Below are 16,472 nucleotides of genomic sequence, written 5' to 3' on the forward strand. Positions count from 1 at the left end.
TCCACAAACTTATCAATCACCCCTGCTGTGGACCACTTCTACAAAGAAGAGATCCATATGCTCCACGACCACTGGACTAAGTGTGTACATGTAGGAGGGGACTATGTTGAATAATAAATGTACTAGGCTTTCTAAAATTGACTCCTTCTACCACAAACTTATCAATCACCCCTCATAAATACGAAAATTGGCACTAGCAATATGTTGAAGTTGAAAAATACGCTCATATTAGTAACCGAATCAGATTTGTAAACATGAGGAATTACAGATACCACCCCAATCGAATTGATAGGGTTGGGAAGTGAAGATCAGAATTTTAACATCGTAAAAGATTTATTTCCGACCTATCACATGAAGCCTAACTAAGGATACTGCAATCCTGCTTCCTACTTTAATAAATAATCCATATCATCCACAGTCAATGTAGTGGAATATCTAGAGAACAATAATCACAGCTAATGGTGATGATTGTGATATAACACTGCATCAGTCAATTCCTATAATAATAGAACATATTTTGTAAATGAGGCAGACTGATGCCAATTAATATGAGAAAACAGCAATAGGAAACTCAAATTTATACAAGTCCTGGTAATAAATCTTAAGTACATTTGCAAAAAAGAGCAAGACATGTTGGAATCCTTTTATTTACTTATCAGCCCTCCTATTGTTTTCAAAATGTTCCATGCATCCTATGATATAAAGCAATTGCACTGAGAATTTACAGATGCCAATGATTTTATGGAGAATGAAACACACAGAAATTAAAGTAATTCTTCTGTGAAAATGAAAAATCTGCATGAAATAGACAGTCTAGGCTTTTTGAATGCCAGAAAATTGGATAGCATGGTGCATGCTTGTAGAGGAATCTACCTAATTTTCCTTCCATTAATTTAAATGGAGATATCAGATGGAGAGGATCACATGCTGATGATAGAAGCAATACGATTTTCTATATTTTTAAATCAGCGGATCATAAATTAAGTGGGAAGAGGAGCTCCGTTACAGGCATGCAATCCTTTCCTTCTAAATTATCTCCATCTGCTCCACCCAAATGATTAATTATTTTCAAATACAACTGTGCAATGCACCTCCCAGATGTTTACCATGAGAGAGGTCAAACTAATTGGCTAATCATTTTCTTGATTTAACTTCTATTGATTTTTGAAATAAACTTGCTTCAGTCTTTGGCACAGCTACCTATTAAAAAATAAGTTTATGAAGATTCGGTCTACTATGACCAAGACAGTACAAGAAATAGTTTCTGTAATGAGCTCTTCTAGGCCTGTGCAGGGAGCCAGAGAGTGTTGGGCTCTGAGATTTTGAGAGCACCTGAACTGGTTAATTGTTGTTTGACGAATAACATTAATCGCTTAGAGTTTTTTTTACTTCTGAGATGCCTTGAAGGCGATCTCTTGCAGAACAGCTTGATGGATACGATTAAATATTCCCGCTTCAGCCTGATACAGCTGAGAATCACAACTGCTTCGAAGGTCTGGACAATTAATAAAGATGTAGCCATGCAATCGAATAATCTATCACTCTTTAAAACCAATGGAAACAATGCTGATTGTGACTGTAATTCTTACTGGACTCCTTGTAGGAAATGTGGCTGCTGGTCAGGGATACAGGCACGTTTAAGAAAATGGGGTTTTCAATTCTCAATAATGACTATCTTGCTGGTAATGTACAGTCTGTAGTAAATAAAATCCAAGTTCTCAGAGCCAGGCTGCTGTATCAGAGGGCCATAAGGACTGCTTGTGTCCTTTGTTTCACGGAATCCAGGTTAAGTTCTTTCATACCAGACGCAGTGATTCAGATGACAGATTCACTCTACAATGTCAGGATAGGACTGTTGAGTCTTTCTAAAGCAGAGGCAGAGGTGTATGCCTCATGATCAACTCCTCTTGGTGCACAAATAAATCAGTGATGTCCCAATTCTGCTCACCAGACCTGGCATATCTCACAACTAAATGTCGGCCATTTTACCTGCCACAGGAGATTTCAGCAATCATTTTGGTAGCAGTGTACATTTCACCTCAGGCGAATGTCAAACAGAATCTAGATGATCTGAGCAATAGGATCAACATGCACAAAATGCCTTCACCATCATTTTGGGGGATGTAAGCCAGGCCAACTTGAAACAGTCACTAATTAATTATGAACAACAAATCATTTGTAGTACCAGAGGAAATAACACACTGAACCACTGTTGCATCAGCATCAAGAAAGCCTGCTATTCCGCGCCCACACTTCAGGAAGTCTGATCACCTGGCTGTAGTTCTACACCCTGAGTGTAGTCAGAGACTGAAGCCTGCAGCACTAGTAGTGAGGACCAAGAAGGTATGGACAGGGAAGCACAGGAGCACTTACAGGACTGCTTTGAATTGGTGGTCTGGACCGCATTCGGGGATTCAAATCTGGATGAGTATGCCACAGTTGTTACCAGCTTCATTGAAACTTGTGTGGATGAGTGTGTTTCTATGAAAACTTGCTGAACATTCACAAACCAAAAGCCATGGACGAACCGGGAGTTTTGTTGCCTACTGAGAGCTAGATCAGTGACATTTAAGGCGGGTGACCCATGGTCTGGATAAGAAAACCAGATATAACTTGTGGGGGGTTATTTCAAGAGCAACGAAACAATTCTGAGTGAGGTTGGTGGTGATATTGCTTGCACGTGAACTCTGGCAGGGTTTGCAGGACATTACTTCCAATGTGAAACCCAGTAGCATGAATGGCAGTGATTCTTCATTACCAGATGAGCTCAATGCCTTCTATGCACGCTTTGAAAGGGAGAATATAACTACAGCTGTGAAGATCCCGGCTGCACCTGGTGGCCCTGTGATCTCTGTCTCAGAGGTCGATGTCCGGCTGTCTTTAAGGAGGGTGAAACCTCGCAAGGTGGAAGGTCCTGATAGCGTACCTGGCAAGGCTCAGAAAACTTGTGCCAACCAGATGGTGGGAGTATTCAAGGACATTTTCAATCTCTCACAGCTACGGTTGGAAGTTCCCACCTGCTTCAAAAAGGCAACGATTATACCAGTGCCCAAACAGAACAGTCTGAGCTGCCTTAACGACCATCACCCAGTAACACTCACATCTATGGTGATGAAATGCTGTGAGAGATTGGTCATGGCTAGAATGAATTCCTGCCTTAGCAATGACCGGGACCCACTGCAATTTGCCTATCGCCACAATAGGTCTATGGTAGATGCAACCTCAATGGCTCTTCACATCTCTTAGATCACCTGGACAACACAAACACCTATGTCATGATGCTGTTCGTTGACTACAGCTTAGCATTTAGCACCATCATTCTGACAGTCCTGATTAATAAACTACAGAACCTGGGCCTCTGTACCTCCCTCTGCAATTGGATCCTCGACTTCCTAACCAATAGTCTATAATCTGTGTGGATTAGTGATAATATCTCCTCCTCGCTGACAATCAACACTGGTGCACCTCAGGGTTGTGTGCCTAGCCCACTGCTCTACTCCCTCTATACCCATGACTGTGTGGCTAGGTATAGCTCAAGTACCATCTATAAACTACCATAATAATACGACCATTGTTGGTGGAATCTCAGATGGAGATGAGAGGGCGTAGAGGGGTGAGATATGCCAGCTAGTTGAGTGGTCTCGCAGCCACAACATTGCTCTCAATGTCGAAAGAGTTGACTGTGGACTTCAGGAGGGGTAAAATGAGGAAACACAAACCAATCCTCATAGCGGGATCTGAAGTGGAGAGAGCTAGCAGTTTTAAGTTCCCGAGTGTTAAGATCTCTGAGGATCTGACCTAGTTCCAACATATCGATGCAGTTATAAAGAAGGCAAGACGGTGGCTATATTTCATTAGGAGTTTGAAGAGATTTGGTTTGTCACCTAATACACTTGTAAACGTCTATAGATGTACCGTGGAAAGCATTCTGACAGTCCTGCATCACTGTCTGGTATGAGGGGTGGGGGCTACTGTACAGGACCAAGAGAAGCTACAGAAAGTTGTAAAATTAGTCAGCTACATCTTGTCTAATAGCCTCCATTGTATTCAAGATATCTTCAAGGAGCGGTGCCTCAGAAAGGCGATATCCATTTTTAAGGACTCTCATCACCTAGACCATGCCTTCTTCTCATTGTTACCATCAGGAAGGAGGGACAGAAAGCCTGAAAGCATAAACTCAGTGATTCAGAAATAGCTTCTACTCTTCAGCCATCCAATTTCTAAATGGACATTAAACCCTTGAACAATACCTCATTTTTAAAATATGTATTATTTCCGTTACATATACTAACTGTAATTGATATACTTTTTATTTTATTTTTTCTTTCTATATTATCATGTATTGCATTGTACTGCTATTGCCAAGTTAACAAATTTCTCAGCACATGCTGGTGATAATAAACCTAATTCTGATACTGATTTGGATTCCTTGTGTTTTTCTTGAGCAACTTGCTCTTTGTAATGCAGACTCCTGGTGCTTTCTGTTGAAACTCGTTAAGAATATTTTGGTAAGCTTAGGGATTGTTAATTGTGTCAAAAGGGGATGCCTGATTAGCGCTAATCGCAGGGTCCTAGTTTTGAGAACGTTACATCTCACAGTGTTGCTCGATTGAGCCACCAATCTTCTATTTGATACCTAATGTAAGCAATGACGAATTTACTATTTTAAAGGTGGGTCTTATCACAGCTGCAAGAATTATATTGCAAAACTGGAAAAAACCCAGATGTCCCACTGAGAAGGAATGGACTGAGGAAATGGTTAAGATTTCATCATATGAACACATGTTGGGAAGAATTAACAGTGAGGGAAAAGTGCAAGGCGCGTGGGAGCAATTTTGATTGTATGTTAATTTAAACTTAAATTAGAAGTTTTTTCTCTGTTTCTTAGTTTTATATGTTTTCCTGTCATGGGATGGCTGTATAGATATGCTGTACTGTATCTGCTCTATAATATGCTGTGCTGCTTTGTAAAATAAGAATAAATAATAATAAAAATTTGAATTAAAAGAAAGAATAACCTTTGGTCACTGTCTCTACATGGGAGTCTCTCTATCCTCCGCACTTAGGTTCTGACATTGCCAGCGCACATCATGACAAGTTTCAGAAGACGATAATTGATGGTTTGCAGGCTATTGGCAATAAATATTCATTGAGCAGTCATGAGGATGACAATTGGCTCAACTTATATTTCTTTGAATACAAATAAACCAGATACTTCACAAAAGCTTTCAAGAGAAAAAACATTTTAATTTTTAATTGCAAGCACATTCAATATTGGTATTCAAAAGGGGTGGCACAGTAGTGTAGTAGTTAGCGCAATGCTTTACAGTACCAGTGACGTGGGTTCAATTTCTGCTGCTGCCTGTAAGGAGTCTGTACACTCTCTCTGTGATGGCATGGGCTTCCTCCAGGTGCTTCAATTTCCTCCCACAGTCCAAAGACATATTGATTGGTAGGTTAGCCATTGTAAACTGTCCTGTGATTAGGCTAGGATTAAATTGAAGGATTTTCTGTGCGGCTCGCAGAGCTGGAGGGGCATATTCTGCACTGTATCTCAATAAATAAAAAAAATTAAAAATTCAAGTATTTGAAATTTCAGGTAGAAACAACAGTAACCCAACTCATGAGAGGAGATGATAAATGGATACCAAATATAAGATAATTAGGTACCTGATACTTTAATAGATTTTTAAAACAACTTAATTGATTGTGCTATCAAAAGGTATTTCAATGTCATCATCTTTTCTTCATCTCTCTATTAGTCATGGAATAAGTGGATTTTAATGTTAATGGAAGCATTTGCCTTTTCCTTTGTGTCATAGCGAGGAGCTATTCCATGTTGATGTCTGGAATAGTTCTGAATAGTTTTAATCCCCAGCTAGCCATGCAGTTCATTGCATATAGTGTCCAGGTGAAAAGTTCTTTCCACTGTACTATTATAACAGTGCATGGCTGGATGTAACTTGAATCATTGGAAAAATAATGCACTATTACTGCCGACTGTATTACATATTATACCAAAACAATGCACTTCTTTTTCTACCAATGGTAGTAGGTTAGCTTTGATGCTAGTCTAAAATAACAGAATGCCATGGGCTATTTTCTTCTGATTTCTGTAGCTCAATGCTAGTCTTGTCTGTTCTGTTTGTGTTAAGCTAATTGCCCCAAGATCTAATAAGTTAGTGATGATATACACCAAGCACTGTTGACCCTAGCCAACCGAAATATTATGTTGCTCCGAAGTTTAAAAGGGCAGACCATTAACAATGAAAACATCTGCCTGAAAGTTTTTGTTGTGAAATACAGGAGATGTGGAATTGAGAATCAACAACATCTTCCGTCTATATTCTGTAAATTAAAAAATTTCTGACATTAAAATTGTATGCTGCTAAAATTGTCATTTTATACCATTGTGGCAACTTCATTGCTCTTCATAGTGCTGTCTTTAACAACAGAGGAATCAATATCAATTCAAAATCCCTTTCCAAAATGAGAAAAGGATAGATATTTACTGTTGAGCAGACAAGAAGTTAAACTGTGATTTTTTTTTCTTCTGTTATTAGAACATACCTGAGAAACAAAAGCTGATGTCAAAATACAAAAATCTTGGTAACTCGTCTAAAGCATTCAACGCTCACATTATGTCCACAAAGTACAACTGGCATTGCATCAAGTTGAATAAAAAGAACTAAATATTTCAGCTTAATTTGGATTCAACATTAATTTTAGAGATTTTACTTCAACTAAAATTTCAGATATTTCTAACCAATAAACCTAAGCTTTCAACTCAATGTTTTATTTTATCTGAGCCCATTATTTCTTCAAATGACGGCAATTTTCAGTAATTTGTATTCTGTGAAAAGATGACAGTCTTAGTTTTTGTTTTACTTAAAATCTTAGGTAGAAGAAATTTCCTTTGGTGTAGAATCAGCATTTGAAGCAAATCTTAATTCAGATAGAGTAATGAAGAAAGTGTGAAACTGTTGAACATTAGAAAGTATACATAATATTGATAGAATTAACCAAGTGGTATGAATTATGTGTAATCATGAATATTATGTTGAAGAAGGCACAGAAATAATATGTTTATTCCAAAGATATAAACCTGATTATTTTGCAGTATGAGTTTCAAGATGTTGCCACTATCATATCTCAACAGGTTGAATGCTTCACTTCACAATGGTTAACGTTGTAAACAGCCATTATCTCTGATTTACAATTAGGCAATTGGGGAATCGAACTTTAGCTTTGCATTTAATCACATCTAATCTCCAAATCACTGGAAAAAAATATGAGAGTAAACAAATCACCATTCAGAAACTTTGTTTTGAAGATACTTTAGCAGGAAATGGGCAGGCATAGGATAGACAGGAGAAAATCTGCAGATGCTGGAAATTGAAGCAACACATACAAAATGTTGGAGGAACTCAGCAGGCCAGGCAGCATCTATGCAAAAGAGTGAACATTCGATGTTTCGGGCTGAGACGTTTCATCAGGACTGGAGAAAGAAGATAATAAGACAGACCAAGAAGCAAGGAGAGGAAGAAGTACAAGGTGGTAGGTAATTGGTGAAATAAGGAGAGGAGGAGGGGTAAACTAAAGAGCTGGGAATTTGATTGGTGAAAGAGATGGCTGGAGAAGGGGGAATCTGATAAGAGAGTGTAGAAGACCATGGAAGGACGGGATGGGGGAGGATCAACCGAGGGAGGTGATGGGCAGGTAAGGAGAGAAAGGGAAATGGGAATGGGGGAAAGGTGAAGGTTGGGGGGGGTGCGGTTGCAATTACCTGAAGTTTGGGATATTGATGTCATGCCATCAGGTTAGATGTTCTTGCTACTCCAATCTGAGTGTGGCGTCATTGCAGCAGGAGAGGAGTCCATGGATTGACATGTTGGAACAGGGAGTAGAGTTGAAATAGGAGGCCACCAGAAGATCCCGCTTTTTCTGGCGGATGGAGCATAGGTGTTCAGCAAAATGTTCTCCCAGTCTATGTTGGGTTTCACAAATATACAGGAGGTCACACCAGGAACACCTGATACAGTAGATGACCTCAAATGACTCACAGGTGAAATGTCACCTCACCTGGAAGAACTGTTTAGGGCCCTGAATGGTAGTGAGGGAGGAGGTGTAGGGGTTGTTCAATAAGTTCAGTAAGCACATTTAGTGTCAGCGAAATGTATACAATATACATCCTGAAATTCTTGTTCTTCGCAAACATCCACGAAAACAGAGGAGAGCCCCAAAGAATGGATGAGAGTTAAATGTTAGAACCCTAAAGCCTCCCTCCCACACACAAGCAGTAGCAAGGCAATGTCCCCCCTTCCCCCACTAACAAAAAAAGCATTTGTGCCCTCCACAGAGGACTCAAGCGTGCAGCAAAGCATCAATAAAGACACAGACTTGCACTACCCCAAATACTACACGTTCACCAGGTAATTTGACATACCACAGGCTCTCTTTCCCTAATAAGGGAAAAAGAGGTGTCCATGTTTCACAGCGAAAGGGGAGACATAACAAAACAACTCGCAGATTTATGATGTTGAAAGTCTGTTGCATCATTTTATTCTGAGCTCCGCGCCCAGAGAATCGGCCCCAGAAAGGCTCAGGTCTCTGGACACACAGCTGGCAGCTAACCCACTGCTCCCGATGTTCCATGTTCTCCTGTGGTGCCTCAGTCAGGGACACTGGCCTTGAATCAGCCCATCTCCAGAGCCACAAAACTCCGGAGCCCTGACGGTCTTCCAGGCCACGTCCTTGGGATATCAGAAAGTGGCCAGTTGTGAGGCCCTGAGAACGGGTCCCATTCCCACAGAGAACCAGAGTGTAACTCCAGGTCAGGGTCTTCAAAAGAACTTAGAAAAGGAAAAAAAAAGAGATATCAAAGACAGAAATAGAGCTGTTTCCAAAGATGCAAGCAAAGGAGTTGCCGTTTAGCGCCATCTTGACTTTGCTCTGCCCTCCTTAATTGTGACACTTGTTCCATTTGCAAAGATAAGTACCAGGAGGGAGATCAGGGAAGGGGGGGGGGGACAAATGGACAAGTGAATTGCATGGGGAGCAATCCCTGTGGAAAGTGGAAAGTGGGGGGAGGGAAAGATGTGCTTGGTGGGATCTGCTGGAAATGGCGGAAGTTACACAGAATTATGTGCTGAGCGTGGAGGCTAACAGGCGTACGCAAAATGAAAGAGATGTGGCTGAGGGCATTGTGGACGATGGTAGGAAGGGAAGTCCCTTCCTTTGAAGAAGGAAGACATTTCATTAGTTTTGGAATTAAAAGCCTCACCCTGAGAGCTGATGCAGCAGAGACAGAGGAACTGAGAGAAGGGAATGGCATTTTTACAAGTGACAGGGTGGGATGAGGTATAGTCCAGGTAGCTATGAGAATTAGTGGGTTTAGAAAAGATATCAGTAGATAAACTGTCTCCAGAGATGGAGACAGGGAGATTGAGAAAGGGGGGGAGAGGTGTCAGAAATTGACCAGGTATATTTGAGAGCAGGGTGGAAGCTGGAGGCAAAGTTGATGAAATTGAGGAGCTCAGGATGGGTGCAGGAAGCAGTACCAATGCAGTCGTCAATGTAGTGTACGAAAAGTTGGGGAGTGATATCAGTGTAGGCATAGAACTTAGACTATTCCACATAGCCGCCAAATAGGCAGGCATAGCTGGGACCCATGTGAGTGCCCATGGCTACACCTTTGATTTGAAGGAAGTCAGAGGAACTGAAGGAGACATTATTGAGAGAGAGGACCAGTTCTGCCAGATGGAGGAGAGTGGTGGTGGAGGGGAATAGGTTGGATCTGTTCTCTAGAAAGAACTGGAGAGCTTTAAAATCCTCCTGATGGGGGATGGAGGTGTCTAGAGACTGGACATCCATGATGAAAGTGACACAGTTGGGGCCAGCGATCTTGAAGTCATTGAAAAGATCCAGAGCATGTGAAGTGTCATGGATGTAGGTAGGAAGGGACTGAACCAGGAGAGATAAAACAGAGTCAAAGTATGCAGATATACAGAATATAGACATAGGATGGATGTTTTGCAGAGTTGAGATATTTCCACAGTGCAAGAGGCCAAAATGTTATCCCACTCTGTGGTCTACAGGCCATTAGTACCAGATACTCAACTCAGCAATTTCATGGCAGACAGAAGAAATACTTGATCACAGTATCTTGGTAGTTCATGCAGTCACAGATTGTTGGACTTGATCTTTAGGCATTTAAATCAAACAACCTGATAAAGTCAAATTATTTAATTAATTGGTTGATGCAAAGAAGTATCTAGGTTACCTGATTCATACAGAACAAAGCTTTAGGGGCAATATCAAATTGAATCAAAACATGGCAGGGTTATATCTAAAACATCAGTTTTCACCTCTGTCAGATTCTTATTAATGTGCAGTGAAATCTATAGCACTAATTGAGTGATATTTGAGACTGGTGTTGTGAAAGATATGTTTGCTTATTTTCCACATATTAATGTCCACACACTGTCTTAATGTTTTTCCGATCCCCATGAAGCGCCTGTACAGCTTGGACACCGCCTGCCCGTAAACATGCCAGTGCATCGGAATTCGCTATCATTACTTCAGTTCTCAACCCAAGGCAATTACTTTGTACCAGCAATGACAATGAGTTATGTTGTTTACCATCGGGAGCAAAGATATATTAAACTGTTTCTATTGAAAGGAATATTGCATAAAATAAGGATGGATTTAATCCGTATCCTAGGAGTAAGAAACAAGTATGCTGTACCTTGCACACATCTAAAGCCACCAATAGAATTCATAACATGCAAACAGTAATTAAGACCATTACACTTAAGAGGAGAATTAGTCCATTCGGCCTATCATCATCTCAAACACCTCTATCAGGTCACCTCTCATCCTCCGTCGCTCCAAGCGAAAAGATCGAGTTCACTCAACTTATTCTCATAAGGCTTGCTCCTCAATCCAGGCAACATCCAGGTAAATCTCCTCTGCACCCTTTCTATGGCTTCCACATCCTTCCTGTAGTGAGGCGACCAGAACTGAGCACAATACTCCAAGTGGGGTCTGACCAGGGTGCTATATAGCTACAACATTACCCCTCGGCTCCTAAATTCAATTCCACGATTGATGAAGGCCAATACACTGTATGCCTTCTTAACACAGAGTTAGCCTGTGCACTTGTAATGCTACTGTGACACTGTAATTTCCTCTGGGATAAAGTACTTATCTATTTGTCTATCTATCTATCTATCTATCTATCTATCTATCTATCTATCTATCTATCTGTCACTATGGCTTCTTCTGTGCCTTGTCATTCCCTTCATTCTCCACAAAGCATTGCAGAACTGCCTTCCTGGACATTGGTCCTCACTATTAATCTCACCCTCCCAGTTCACTTCAGATTCTAGGACATGTGTGTCCGTACCTCACTAGGATACAAGACCCGCCAGCTATCCTTGCTTGGTTTAGACTGCCTGTTGAAGCAGTGTACTGGGGTGTGACGTCTATTGCAGCAACTCTGAGCCACACTTGACAGTTAAGCGTCTGGTGGCGACCAAAAGTGAGTGAGCTGTCCCAGAATGAACATGGCAACTCCCTTCACCAGAGGTTCTCCCCACACCGCCCCCCCTCCCCCCAGCCACCTCAAACACTACCTAGAGGAGATAGGATATCTGATAAAAACCATCTACAACTCTGACAGCTTGTACCATCCCTTCAGTCAGTACTCCATAAGCTGCACAATGTCGCAATATTCAAGACCGAACCTACGCAAGAACAACATATGGTCAGTCTTAACAGGCTTCCGATGCCCAGAGCACAATAGTCAAAAATATTCCTGAGGGACGTGAGCAACATTCTGAAGCCACACGCTGTTGTGACATACAGGACTGCTAAAAGAAGAGGAGCTAAAACTTGTGAATGTCTTAGGATTTGCAAATTTGTGCATTGCTCATAATTAGAGCACCATATCAAGATATGTCGACTAACATTAATATCATTTATTTCCTTCATCTTGTTTTTGCTTAGTGAACAGCAAGCAACTTTTTAACTTGTTTGGTAATGATAAGTTATGATTTGAGATTGAGCAATAGAATTTGTATGAAAGGGAGATGTACAGATGTTTGAAGGAGAGGTTGATGTTGGGACAAAGGTGGAGAAGAAATTGGATTTGGCATCTTGAGTGAAAACAAACTTTGCAATAAAGAGGCCATTCCAAATGTGCTCGATGGTTTATATGTTCCTCCAGATTTAAGTGGATGTTTGACTGCCTCCTCATCGCCATTCAGAGTGGCCCTGTGATACATGCCATGTACCTTTCATTAAGTTTCAATATTGAGTATGTTGTTCATTGACCCTTAGCTTTTCTGCAATAGTAATATACTTCATGTGAATTGGTTCTATGTCTATCATCAAAATGGACTATTTGCACAGTATTATCAACCTATTATCCAGTTTGGAGAGGTTGTCTTTTTTTATTTCTCTCAAGTGCTTTTGATCTTTCAGATAATTTTAATACTTGACCTAGTCTGCAACACTTTTGATGGTTTCTATTCTTGAAAATTACGATTCCTTTTCTCCAATGTGCTTACATTCTATTTTCTTAATTTTCCTCCCTATCTTAAACAGATTACCTTTTTCCCTTTTTTAATTACTGCATGAGTAACTTTGATGTTTGTAATAGCATAAAATTCCCAACTTTAATTTATACACTGGATATACATTTTTCTAGTTTTTTTTAACCTGAATATTATCATTATTTCTACCACGGGTCTTATTAAGTTTGATAACAATATGTATTATAAAGCCTGTAACTCAATTATGATTTAAAAAAAGCAAAATACTTACATCAGGATGGTGTCTGAGACAACCTCAATAGTTTAAAGCCAATAAAGTGCATTTAGAAGTATTGATTTTTGCAGAGACTTTTATCTACTTCATGAAAATTTGGTAAATAGACAATAGACAGTAGGTGCAGGAGTAGGCCATTTGGCCCCTCTAGCCAGCACCGCCATTCACTGTGATCATAGCTGATCATACACAATCAGTACCCCGTTCCTGCTCTCGCCCCATATCCCTTGACCCCGCTATCTATAAGAGCTCTATCTAACTCTCTCTTGAATGCATGCAGTAAAGCTGTCACATTTGGTTAACATATTGTTGTTGTTGAAGATAACAAAGGTAGGAACTTCTGTTTTAAGGTCTTGTGATGTGAATCGACTTACAAAGGACAAGCTGATGTATCTAAGTACTTAATTTCCACAGTCAAACACAAGAATCTTTGCGAAATAAATGATTTTATTTTTTGGAAGTTGTATCTCTCTGATCTTCGCTTCTTGTTTTTCATGGTTCTTGGCTGGGACAGTAAGACTCTCTGCTGGGACGTTCACCAAGATCTGGGTTGAGGCTGGGTTTTTTTTTGTCTTATTTTGACCTTGCAAGCCTTTGTAGTGTAAGACAATCTTTGATTCCACTGCAGATAAATTGTTGTCAGACGGAACTTGATCTGTACACCGGATGTTATTGGTTCACCTAGACTCAAGTAAATTTTACTTCTAAACAATGAGGAAAGGCATTCACTACTTGACATTTTCTTTACAGTCAGCTAAACATGGATGTTTGAACCACTTCTTAAGCTGTTCAGTTTCTGGCTGTCTTTCCCCCTTCCAGTGTTGATAAAAATGGTGGCTTTGGAATCTATTTCACTTGCATTAATATGCAATCAATTATTTATTGCACATCATTATTTGCTATTATTTATGCAAAGAGGTTGGTATTATGCATGCAGGAGAGGATTAAGCCACATATATAAACCATTAACCCATTATGCCTTTAAGGTTAGTAAGGTGAAGAAATGCTCAGCTATTTAGGGACAAGGATGAAAAATATGCTCATCACAATCTAATTCCAAATCTATTTAGCACTGGGTTCTGAAAGCCTTATATTAACTTGTTTGCAGCACATCAAGAGTTTGACTTCCAAGCTGCTATATTTCATAGACCTGAATGGAATACAAAACAAAGATGATATTATCCCTTGCAATCTGCACTTTGACTTCATACATTAAGTATTATAATAGATTAGAGCATCTCTGTGGATGCCTACAATTGACGGCGTGACTATGCACTCTCAGACACAAAGTGACTTAGTGCACCAAGGGTCAAGTACCCAGTTAACCACATCGGTTCAAATTCCCATTGCTTTAGTATAAATAGAAAATTGTTTATTAATATTCGATCACCTCTACCTAAAAACCTAAAAAAATACTGCAGAGGAATTATGAGGTACGTTATAGTAAAATAACATCCCATAATCCAGATAATTCTGTTCTGAGATATTAGATTTAAGCACAGCTTAAAATGGTGGAATTAAAGGCTGCTTAAGTTCACGGAAGAAAGAGGTTAAAGCAATATGGATTGTGGCTCAAATAGACATGGAGCCACAGTGAAGGCCACCCAATAATTTGCAGCTAATTCACCTATCTGAAAAGAAAAATGTTTTCTTTCTTGTCCGCATGCTTACCAAAGGGCAAGTGAGACACAGACAGAATGAAACAAAACATTTCTCATACCCTTTACAAAAGGTCCTACTGTGAACTTTTCACCTTAATACTTTAATACATGGGTGTCGAAATTCAGCTCCTCCTTATCCCTCTTCCAGCATCTTAAGCCTCCAATAGTCCTTCTTGCATCTTGTTATTTAATCATGAGCTCATATCGAGCAAGAGACATACCACCAGCCACAAAGTCAGACAAAGAAAGATGACATGCAGCCTCCATTCCAGAAATAGGCGGTTGGCTCTTTTGTGCTTTGGCTCTTTGTAATCTAGAAAATGAGTAGTCTAGCATCCTTTTGAAATCACCTCTTTAGACTGTAGTCAGGAAAATTTGTATTTTATTTGAATACATTGTAATCATCCTTTTAATTGACTGTATAAATGATGTGACCATGTGCAATAGAGCTCTAATGAAATTAAATTCCACATTTTTGATTATATAATTTCCAAAACTATTGATATATTTTCCTGACCCTCTTCCTTCAATGAGCTGTCAGTTCTGGGTCCAATATGGATCATGAATTAAAGTCAAAATTACTGGCAACATTAATTGATCAACCATGGGAGATCTCCTGATGCTCAACTTCAAGTCAAATGTTCAACATAAAGGGCCCTGGGTGGGAATAATGTTTTGTGTATATAAATTTGTCTGGAATAAATTCAGGTATTGTGAAGAGTTGAAATGATAAGGTCTATACCACATAGGGAAAGGAGTTAAACTGAGGAGCTTTAGAGTTTCTGAAATAGTTAAAAAATAGATTTGGAGAGATGTTTGATCTAGTAAGGGGGTATCTTCATTCAAAGTATTTCAGCATTTTACGAGAGATCTTTTATTTCCTATTAGTTTACCAATACATTATGTGATATTTCATAAAAGTGAGAATTTTGGATGGGCAACAGATATATTATTGGATGTTATGCATTGCAAGGATCCTGAAGTGACATCACAGATGGTGAGAACCTAAGTGGGATGCCAAAGAAAGCAGAAGAGCCGATGACGTTTAAGTAGTTTCAGAACAATTGAACTGCAATCATTGCATGGGCAACTTCATTCCATTTTTCGACCTTGTAATTCCAAATCTTCCCAGGTCACATGGTATTGCATGAAGATGACATCCTGAACTTCTCATGCTGTTAGTTCTTTTGCAAATGCATAACCCTAATAAAAACACACAGTTAAATTTGTTTCTGTTTTGATTGTTTAATCATTTACACACAGAGACAAAAATAAATCTCATTTATCTGTGGGATCTGCATCACTCCATTTAGTTTCATCAATTTTGGTTATACTTTTATATGGCTAACACATAAAAGATTGTTTAATCGTCTGTAATGATTATCTGAGAGAAGTTAAGAACTGGCAAATAATAGGATTTAAACAATAACTTTCTCTTGGTCAGGTGGTCGGTATTAGATAAGTGCTTAAATTGGAAATGAATTAGAGTCTTGCAAACACTGAATGAAGAAGGATCTGATTTAATTTCTGTGAAATGAACAGGCAAACTGACCAATTAGTAATAACTTAAATGGGCAATTGCAGTTTGCTTTTAAAAATATATAAATTTAGTATCACTAATTGCCAACTGCTCAGAGAAATCTTCCCATTTACAGACAATCACTTTGTGGTGTTTCCTGGGCACACAACTCTTACTTTTTCACTTCCCTACAATATATTCCACTGTCTCCCACTCACACTATGCCCTAAGGAAAACACGTACTTCCTCCAAGCTTATTGTTTTTCTCTTTGATTTGTAAGATCATTCCTCATACATGAGGCATCCTCTTTGAGGAAATAACAGGCAGGATAATAGTGGATTTTGTTGACTCGGATTTTCAGAAGGCACTTGACAAGGTATTTCACATAAGGCTGCTTAACAAGATTTGAGCCTATGATAGTATGGGAAAGATACCAACATGGAGAGAAGATTGGCTGACT

Source organism: Hemitrygon akajei, chromosome 20, assembly GCF_048418815.1.
Source record: "Hemitrygon akajei chromosome 20, sHemAka1.3, whole genome shotgun sequence".
Lineage (NCBI taxonomy): Eukaryota > Metazoa > Chordata > Chondrichthyes > Myliobatiformes > Dasyatidae > Hemitrygon > Hemitrygon akajei.